Source organism: Macrobrachium rosenbergii, chromosome 9 (assembly GCF_040412425.1).
Source record: "Macrobrachium rosenbergii isolate ZJJX-2024 chromosome 9, ASM4041242v1, whole genome shotgun sequence".
NCBI classification, from domain to species: Eukaryota; Metazoa; Arthropoda; class Malacostraca; order Decapoda; family Palaemonidae; genus Macrobrachium; species Macrobrachium rosenbergii.
This window is the reverse complement of record NC_089749.1, coordinates 41,900,591-41,911,473: the sequence shown is the minus strand read 5'-3', so window position 1 is coordinate 41,911,473 and position 10,883 is coordinate 41,900,591. Positions and strand designations below refer to the sequence as shown.

Genomic DNA, 10,883 nt, shown 5'->3' with positions numbered 1-10,883 from the left:
CAGTATGCATCCCCAATATAATGGAAGTTTATTGTACAACATTTATGCACTTTATAGTAATTTTGAAAAATTTGTTTGTTTAAAATTTGTCATAACTTAGTATAGAAATGCATAAATATTGTAATTACAGTATATTATTATATCTTATTAATCTCATTAACCCTTAAACGCCGAGCCCTCTATTTACAAAAACGTCTCCCGTATGCCGGGCGCTCGGGAGTAGCGCCAAAGCGAAAAAGTTTTTTAAAAATCACAGCACGCTTAGTTTTTAAGATTAAGATTCATTTTTGCTCCTTTTTTGTCATTGCCTGAAGTTTAGTATGCAACCATCAGAAATGAAAAAAACATCATTATCATATATAAATATTGAAATATATGACAGCTAAAAAAATTTTTCATATATAATTTTATACAAATCGCACAGAGCAAACGGTTAAAGCTAACGGTTATTTTTTTCTTTGTATTGTAAACTAAATTGTGATGATTTTGGTATATAACAAATTGTAAAAGATCAAAAGCAACACAGAGAAAATATTATCACAAATGATGCATGAATTGCACGCAGCGGACGTAAAAAAATGTTTTTTCAAAAAATTCACCATAAATCAAATATTGTGCTAGAGACTTTCCATTTGTTGAAAATGAAGCTAATTGATTGAATATTACTAGACTGTAAGTGTTTTAGCTACAATTGCAGTTTTCGACCATTTCGTCGAAAGTTGTTGACCGAAAAGTTGAATTTTTTTCTATTTATCGTGATTTATATGAAAAATATTTCAAAACTGATAAAAGCTACAACCATGAGTTATTTTCTGTTGTATTGTACATGAAATTGCATATTTTCATATATAAAAGTTTATGTAACGACTAATATAAAAACGGTGCAAACATTACGACAAAGTGACAAAAGAATTTCTGAGATGTTCGGCTGAGTTATCGCGAGGACGTAAGGAAAATGTTTTTTTAAAAAATTCACCATAAATCGAAATATTGTGCTAGAGACTTTCAATTTATTGCAAAATGAAGGTAAATGATTGAATGTTACTAGAATGTAAGAGTTTTAGCTTATAATTGCATTTTTTTACCATTTCGGTTGAGTTCAAGTTGACCGAAGGTTGAAATTTTGGCAGTTATCAAGATTTATGTGAAAATATTTCAAAACTGATAAAAGCTACAACCATGAGCTATCTTCTGTTGTATTCTACATGAAATTGCGCACATTTTCATATATAAAGTTTATGTAACGACTAATGTAAAACGATGCAAACATTATGACAACGTGATTTAAAGAATTTCTGAGATGTTCGCCGTTTTAGCACACGCACAGACGAAGGGAAAAATTTTTTTTTCAGAAATTCACCATACATCGAAATATTGTGCTAGAGACTTCCAGTTTGTTGCAAAATGAAGGTACATGATTGAATATTACTAGAATGTAAGAGTTTTAGCTTATAATTGCGTTTTTTTACCATTTCCATCGAGTTAAAGTTGACCGAAGGTTGAAATTTTGGCAGTTATCGTGATTTATATGAAAATATGTCAAAATTGATAAAAGCTACAACCATGAGTTATTTTTGTTGTATTCTACATGAAACTGCACACATTTTCATATATAAAACTTTATGTAACAGCTAATAGAAAATGGTGCAAAAATTATGACAGTGACTAAACAATTTCTTGAGATTTTCAGCAGAGTTAGCTGATGCTTCTTTTGGGAGAAGAAAGAAATTACAGATGCAGTAACTGGGTCACGCTTGTAAACAAAACAACAGCGTGATCCGTGAACTCCCAGCATCCTCAAGGCACGTGATTCAAAATTTTTTGCAAACTAGGCCTTTAAGTATTTTTCCGTGAATATTTTTAAAAAAATTTTTGTAGTCAACGTATTTACGTCCACTGCACCCGACAGACAATTTTTGTCGACATTTAAAATACGTCCAGTCAGCGTTAAAGGGTTAACAGCAGGATAAACATGAGTAAGAAGACCCAGAAAATCAAGGAAAATGGGAAAGTAGAAAGCCTTGACCAGAAGGGGATGCAGGCACAAAGTAAAGATGAGAGTGGAGAAAAATTTCATATCTAAACTCATAAGGGTGCTTCTGATAAAGAAGCAGGACAACGATGAAGAAGATGAACAGCCAATGGAAGTGAGTAAAGTGAAGGAGTACAAAGTCCAAAAGAGAAAGAAATGTTGGTCATGGTTCAAAGGAAACTACAGTACAAAGAATCTTCTTATGGGTGAAAAGGTACAACATCGTCTTTACCAGTTATGAAAGTGTAATTAAGAATGACTCTAAATCTACATTTACCTAGTTCACTCAGACTGATGGCTGCTTTTTGTTATATCTTTAGGCTCACTGATAACTGTTGCTGGAGTCTTTTGGGAGGCATGAGGCAACGAATCACACGCCGGAGGAGCTCGCATGTTGCTTGAAGTCTTCCGAGCACTAAAGTGTGCCTCTCTAATCTCTGGTATGGATCAACAACACGGACTCTTAGCCTCTCAACCCCAGCCAGAAGAGTCTGAATATATAAGAAAGATAAACAACAGATAATACCTTACACATGTAAATATACAAAGCATCCCAATAAAACTGCCCACTGATGTATTTTACATTACTAATTTGTAATGTACACGGACCAAACATCACAAAATGAATGGCTTTATTTTTGCCCTTAAGATCTACATCAGCTTCTTTGTTCTTAAAATGTGATATTAGTAATTAATCACAACACAACTTCATTTTACACTACCAAAATTCCTCGAGAATATCATAGTCTTCTATTACTGATGGTTTGTTCTGAAGCATGTATAATTCTTTCATAAAAACAGAAGAAACTGATTACTAATGATTAACTCTTCCACTCTGTGTTAATAAAAATCCTGTGCAAGTTTAATGCATAGGTTAAACTTACTCTATAATGCAACCATATTTAAGAACTATAAAGCTCTTACCTGTATTCTAGTGCATAGTATTAAGAACATCTTCAAGAGTTTCCACACCTGTGGCCTGAGAGAGCAGATCTTCATAATGGTTTCCTACATGGCATCTATCTATCTCTCAAGATGATTAATTCTAGCAAAAATACTTCAATAAGTATACATGTTAGGAAAACAAGTTTTTCTTGACTAATGTTAGAAAAAATAAGTTTTTCATGACTAAGGAAATAATCAAATTAAAGATACAAAAATCAAGCTTCTTTAGCCACATGAAATACTCAATTTCCCATAGTCAATTTCATTTTAACTTCTTTAAATGAAAATATTGATCAAATTAGTTATTTTGATACACATCTACTGTTAAAGTTAGCTTACATCTTCGCGCCATTAGGTGCTATCGGCACTAAAATAAACAAAGAATAATGCTTGGCTGACCCAGATGGACTTTCAATCATCACCTGTTTCCAAACTGAAGTGGCATTGTAGTGTTTATGTTTTGTCAAGATTCTTCATGACCACCCACTAAGGAGACTAGGTGGGTTTCCACTTTAACAGTAGGTAAGTATCCAAATAATTAATTTTATCACAAAATTTATATTATTTTGGATAAATCTTAAGTACTGTTTAAAGTTAGCTGACTACAACACTGAAAAAGGATGGTTGGTTAGTTCACCCACAGAAAACATACACCAAGCCAAGAGAAATAAAATGCTTTTTTTGAAAAGAGAAAAGCTTCTACATATTCTTACCTGTCATGTGATCCCTTTGGTAAGTACTGCTGACAGGAACTCCTGTGCCAGGGTCAAAAGCCCACAACCAACAATCCAAAACTAAATACAGCAACTACCTTCAGATATGAGGGCATACTCCTAGACACCACTGTATTATCTTTCATGCTCCCCAAATTCAACATCTGAATTTCCTAACAACTAATAAGATACAAAAGAAAGTTACTCTTATATTTGATTCAGGAGAAAATTGTCCCTGCTGCAACAATAGGACTAAGGGCTTTACAATTCTCGTAAAAAATTTCACATCTCACAAATAATGTGAGGCAAAAGCAGAGTTACACCTCCAATGACCTGCATTACAACCACTAGTGAAAGGTTTTAAAGGATTTTAAACGACATGCTTAAGGCACGGACATCACGAGGCTTTACTTTCAAAAACATTGTATACTGACTTAATTATGAAACACAGAAAAAAGGACATAGCACTTTTGGACATAGGAGCATTTGGCCTCCTTTCACCACAGAATAAATTCTTAACTCCTTCTCTTAAAGGTTTAAGTCTGTCAAGGTAAACCTTAGAGCTCTTAACTGGACATAAGAATGACTCATCCTCATTGCCTACTAAAGCAGGTAAATTAAACATTGTCACAAGTCTGGGTAGGGCTTTCACATTGACATCGATTTTTGCTCTAAACAGTGAAAGAAAAGAGAGACAAGTGTCCCCTTGAACAAAGCCCACATTATAAGAAAGGGCTTGAAGCTCACTAACAAGCTTTGCCACAGCAAGAACTAAAAGAAAAAGTGTCTTTAACATTAAGTTGTTAAGAGAAGTATCCAAAGGCACAAACTGAGGTAATGTTAAATACTTAAGGACTACATCCATTCCATCCTCAACCACAATAGAAAGAGTTTGGGGTTTCCAGCTCAAAAGATCAGGAAACCTCCTTCAAACCTCAATCGTAAGCGATATTCACGTTAGTGTGACGCAGAACTAAAGACAACACAGAATGACATCCTTTGATCACTAGAACAGAAAGCTGCTTCACATAACTGAGATACCAGAACTAAATCAGGTTATCTATGGAGGTACAGGTGCTGGATATCTCTCTGGATAAGCACCAAGATCTATAAACTGACCACTGTTGTTGATATTGTCTAGCTGCTCTCGAAAAGCCTCTAGCTTGTAAGAGACAGTTGACAGTCTCTATGCAGTCAGATAAAGCAGGTGGAGGTTTTGATTGGGCCTTCAAGCAGCTATCAAAATCATCCTTGTACTCTGCCAAGCTCACAACTTGTTGAGTATTTTTCTCAAAACAGGAAATGGAAGAAAAGCATATAAAGGTTTAGATTTGACCGCACTTTAAGAAAAGCATCGACTACCCATGCCTGAGGATCCTGGCATGGAGAGCACCAAACTGCGTGGTTTTGTGCTTTGGGCAGTCATGAACAGATCAGTGTTTGGGGGTCCCCAAAGGTTCCACAAGATCTAGCACACAGTGGATGAAGAGACCATTCTGACAGAAGAGCTTGCCCTTTCATGCTGAGTTGGTTTGTGATAACTGTTTCTCCCTGGCACAAACTAGGTAAAAGAATGATGTTTCTGGATTCTGTCCACTAGAGTTTTCCCCTCTCTGATAGCCTGAACAGATCTTTTCACCTCCTGCCTCCTGCCTCTTTATATAAGAGAGCTTGAATTGTTGGAGTTGACTAAGAACGCCTTGTCTCTGACTAGGTGTTCTGCTTGCATGAGACTCTTCCAAACTGGCCAAAGCTTTTGGTTGTTTATATGCAGCTTGCTCTCTAAAGTCCAACTCCCTGACATTTCGATGTTTCCTAGAAGGGCTCCCAACCTGCCTCCGACATGTCTGAGGACAGTGTGAGGTCTGGGCCCTTGAGGTCTAGAGGCAGATCCATCAGCAGTCTTGACCAATTTCCCCATCAACGAAGACAACATATAAGATGTGAAAGAACTACTAGTAGAGTCAAAGTCTGCAAGACAAGACCTGTCCTGAGAGTTCTTTAAAAAGCTGAACTGGTCTCATTCCCAGATGAACCATGCTGACACACTATTCTAAAGAGAATATGTACCCCAACAGACACAGCCATTTCGTGGCTGGAGGCTTTTCTAAGGGTCAAAATTCTCTAAATGGTGATAGAAAATTGTCTATTCATTTCTATGTTAGAAAAGCCCTAAAAGAGTATCTCAATCTTTGTCCCCAGATAAACAATTGACTGGGACAGAACAGGCATAGGCTTGTTGACATTGATCAAAATGCCCAGCCTTTAGGCTTGGTGTAGAAGATAACCCTTCACCCTCAAAACTGCCTGAAATGAACTGATGAGAACTAATCAGTCACCTAAGCATAGGAAACTCTGATACCAAATAGATTACTTCAACCCACTACTGTAATGGCATCAACATATGGCCATCAACATATGGGCGAATAATTGTGGTGCCATGTCCAGACCAAAGCATGGAGCTTTTTGAATTGGAGCAAGAAAAAGTTATAGTAAAAGCTCTGTGACTAGCATAAAATTGGCTCGATCATCCTGAGTAACAACCGTCTGATCTCCTTCAAAACTCAAGAGCTTTTCTTTGTGAAAAGCACTGGCAGGGAAGGATATCAGGAATGCAGATAAGGGACACAATAATAAAAGGTAAAAGGTATCCTTCCCTGACGACCATCAATACCCAAGGTTCTTCTTGAAACTTTGGTAAACACTCCAGAAACTCTGTAAAAGCCTTAAGCCTTCTACTTGACCTCAGAGTTCAAAACATTAGTTATGGTTGCCTTAGCAAGTCTTTAGCTTAGAATGTGAGCCTTGATCACCTCGAAAGACCATACTAAAGTGGAAGAACTTGTGGTTGTTTGAGTTGATATTCTGAGTGGAACTTTCATGCACAGAAGGTTGCAAGCATGCTAGAGGGAAGAATTAAAAGATTGTGCTAAGAATTCGCCATTTTCCTGGTTTGAGACATCCTGGCCTTAAACACTTCAGGGTTAAGGCGAAAATAATGAGATATGCTAAAATAGAAACTGACCACTGAGCTGGAGGTACTTTATAACATAAATATGAACAAAACTGTTCCTGTTATTTTAAAAAAACTGAGCTGTGAAAGTATAAGATATTACTCCCTTAGCTTTGGAAATAAGTCTATCAAGGTAAGGTTAATACTGTACTTCAGTGCCTCATTAAGAACCATTGCCCCTTCAGGACTAGCATTTATACAATTATAATAATTATCATTATCATTTTTATCTGGCGTAGTAAAGGAGCTATCATGATAAAAACAACATAATAAGTTCTTCCTCCTCACTATTGGGTGAAAGCATTTTACTAATTAGAGATCTCTTCATTTCCATAGGGCAAGCAATTTGAAAAATCTTGTGTCTTGAACTGAATAACTAGAAACTGAAGCCGTGGCATTCTGAGAACCAGCTTTAAGTGACAGATTTCATGACTGCCTCAAAAATATGCTTCAACAGAATCAGACAGACTTAACTTTTTACTCCTTTTACCAGGAGCTGAGGTAGAAGCATACAAAAGAGGGCCAATCTACAGATTCGCCATTGGCATAATGAAGAGGGAAAAGCAAAATGTGACCTATAAATCACTAAAAATAAAAAAGAATGAGAATCATCCGAATCTGGGTTGAAAACTGCCACGTCTAAAGGAAGAACCTAGACAATAGAAAATGATAAATCCACAGACCGAGACAATGGGGCGATAAATGCCAGAGATGGATACATACCCAGGACCACCAGCAATGACGTCATGGGATGCCAGTGGTAAGCACCAGATGGCTGGATGGGAGAAGGTAGAGGGTTCTTACATGATATCAGAACGGAACTGAGACACAGCTGGACCTGTCTGCGCAACACTACAAGCAGTGGAAGAGGAAGAGCTGCCAGTACAAATAGGTACAGTTGTCAAAAGGTGAGGAATGCGAAGCAATAGAATAGAGTGGGGAAATTGGGTAAGACGGGGAGGGTTAACATCAGAAACAGGAATAAATGACAATACAGGGCAAGTAAATAATTGAACAACTGAAGTACTGATGTGTAACTCAGAAACTACTGAAGTAACTGGAATACTGTATATCATCCCAAGATAACTCCACTGGGTCACACACATCACTGTCACACACCGGACGAGGATAACACGTAAGTCAGCTGGGGTGAGTGCTCAACTCTATCTAATTAATCCAGCTGAGAACACATTGAATTCAAGATGGAAGATGGTTGAGAGAGAGGTGGTGAAGGGCACAGACCTCCACCCTGAGACATGCCTTAGTTCCCTGGCAGAAGAGAAAAACCTACTGAGAAAGGGAAGTCCAAAGGCCAGACTACATACAAATGAAGGCTCTGACGCCTCTCTCGCAGGTTGATCAACATGGGGAACCATGATCTTCACCTATAATATACCCGGTCAAATGTCTAACAGATGAAAGTATAAATTTTCATTATAAAATTTATTATTTGGATACTTACCTACTGTTAAAGATAAATTATACATCCTCGCCTATTGGCACCGAGATATAAGCTACCTTTAACAGTAGGTAAGAATCATCCCAAATAAATAAAACTATGTTCCTTAACTTTACCTACCCTTTTCTTCTGAACCACACAGCGAGCATGACAAGGTGGAGCAGAGGGAGTGAAAGAGGAGTCAAACCTATCAGGCAATGGAGGAGTAAGAGAAGCAACACCAGAAGAAGAAGAAGAAGAAGAAGAAGAAGGAAGAAAAGATTGAGTAAGCTTATGGTTGGACCAACACATTGTCTATGTAATCTATTGGCCTCTCGCATCTTCAATACTTCACAAAATTATTCACCCTCTCATCAGACCACTCCTTACATTATTCACAATGACGAGAAAATCACATTCATTACCCGTACAGGTAATACACAAAGTGTGACCATCATGCACAACCAAATACATTCAGTTTACTCAAAACTAATTCCAAAAAAGCTTAATGTTTCTATCTCTCCTTTCTGAAGACAACATAATGCAAAAACAGAAAACCAGCACAATACCGTCCAAGTGAAAATCAGCCAGAAAAAATTCAAAATTATTATGTCTGATTCACAATGTATGCTCAAGTGCACTGCAAGAAGAATTCTGACAAGAACAAACAATCTTATGCCACCTGGTTAGAAACACATGATTACTGACAGTCCATCCAGGTCAACAAAGCATTATTCTTTTGTTTACTTTGAGTGCTGACAGCACCCAAAATAATCACAGATTTTTTTGAGTAGCATAATTTGAATTTTTCCTAGGTATACTAACCAGAGCCTTTTATGCAGCAATATTCCTTGGCACTTGGTAACAAGATAGTTAACTGATAGTACTTGGCACTCACCTGCCATCACCAAGCACTTTTTCCTTCAGCATCAAGAATTATGCAGGGTGGTTACACTGGGATCACGATAAAAGGCTCTGGTTTGTATGCCTAAGAAAAATACAACTATACTTTCAAAATTTGTACTTTGTTCTTACAGGAATACAAACCATACTCTTTTATATAAGAGACTTATCCTAAAGTAAGAAAAAAAGTCTCTCAACTGAGTGGAAGTTGAATCACCAACCAGAAATGCTATGGCCCTGGTCACAATTGTGAGCAGGGGAACAATGACTCCTGCAACTTCCTATAAAATGCAGCACAAGGATTAAACATTCATAGGCCCTGATGCAGAATGAGATGTATCTGAAGTCTCACTAAAAGGAAAACTCTGGATAGCCAAGACCTGCCCTAAAAATAGGGTTGCACAAGTTAGAAGGCAGCTAGCATCTGGGTCAATCATAAACTTATGTATAGATGAACTGACAAGCAGTTAGTACTGATTAATAAGCCTTGCCTTACTGGCTGATACCAGTTAGTGGCTGCCAATTATTTGCAATGTAATTATTTAACAAGATATGAATATGCATTTTAAATATGTGTACAGGCATTGTTAACGGATTGCAACGGTTTTATCGGCGACGAAAATTGGCAATTTTGTTGAAAAATATATATTTGGGTATTGGCGCGATACATACCTAACAGAGGCGCCGATAAACGAAAATCATAATCAAATCACAGAAAAAGCACCAAAATTGATTTTGGTTATCACCACACCCCCAGAAACGGAACCCCGCTGATAACCGGAACTGCCTGTAATCAATTACAATGATGGAGTTACTACTGAAGAGCATATGATGACAGAATTAGGCTGATTTTACTGTAATTTCTACCTTTAATTGCCACTGAACTGTAATTTCAGCAATGCAACTTTCTGTATACAACATATCAATATTCTGTACCTTCACATAGATTTTCATGTTGTTTAAGCGTGCAATCGTAGCACCAACAAGTGAAGTAGTAATTATGGAGTCATAATTTCCTAGGTCTTGAAATTTACCATGACTCAATTTTCCACATAAATGAACAGAAAACAAATATCCCAAGACACATACACAGTGTTTCATAGATACATCCAAAAATGGCAGCTTGTAAAACAGCCAGAGTGAAAAAAATTCTATGGTTATCATATGCTGCTTCTGCAAAGGTGTATATTTACCAATGAATTTAAATCTGATTGCCTATGTTGAACAGAAAAGGCTGTGAGTTGATGCAAATATTTCATATCATTCAGATTTACTAAGCTATAGCATGTTTATTCACAGAATGATTACATTTCAGAAAAATTATGGTGTAATTTGTTTACTGTATTCTATTTTACTGATTAGGTTGGTTAAGATAATGGCAATCTTTATTGATGGGAAAATTTTGAATCCCTTTACATAAACACATAATCTGAGTTTCTGATAATTCTAAATTCATTCATTTTTAAAAGATTATTTACACATATCCTCTCAGGGTGTATCTTCAACTTTGACATCTTTTTACCTATGGGGAGTTATGCTCCTGGGGCAATCCCAAAGTAATTTTCAGTTGTATACAGCAACACATTTGAACTTTGCAGAAGATGGAAGAAGGAAGAGACAGCCAGTTGCTCTCTCACTCAGCCTCCAACCTTATGCTATCAGAGTACCTTTTGTGAGATACTTTTTTTTTTGTAAAGAGGAGCTTGGAGACTACACTGCCTGCATGCACAGCCACCTGTTGTCCTAAGAAAAGGGGTCCAAGGATTTGCAGCCTGCATCTATGGGGTAAGATGTGGTAAAGGTAGTCAGAGTCTGCCAGACACCCATCCTCATTACTTG

General features: G+C 37.0%; 1 long non-coding RNA gene across 1 annotated transcript in view; it reads right to left on the bottom strand.

Moving 5' to 3' along the window:
* Nucleotides 1–2,341: 2,341 nt before the first annotated feature.
* LOC136841724 (uncharacterized) overlaps nt 2,342–10,883 on the bottom strand; it is a 29,564-nt gene continuing 21,022 nt past the window's right edge. The window contains exon 4 of the long non-coding RNA XR_010854072.1: nt 2,342–2,523. This is a non-coding gene — a long non-coding RNA (uncharacterized lncRNA). The remainder of the gene's footprint in view (nt 2,524–10,883) is intronic.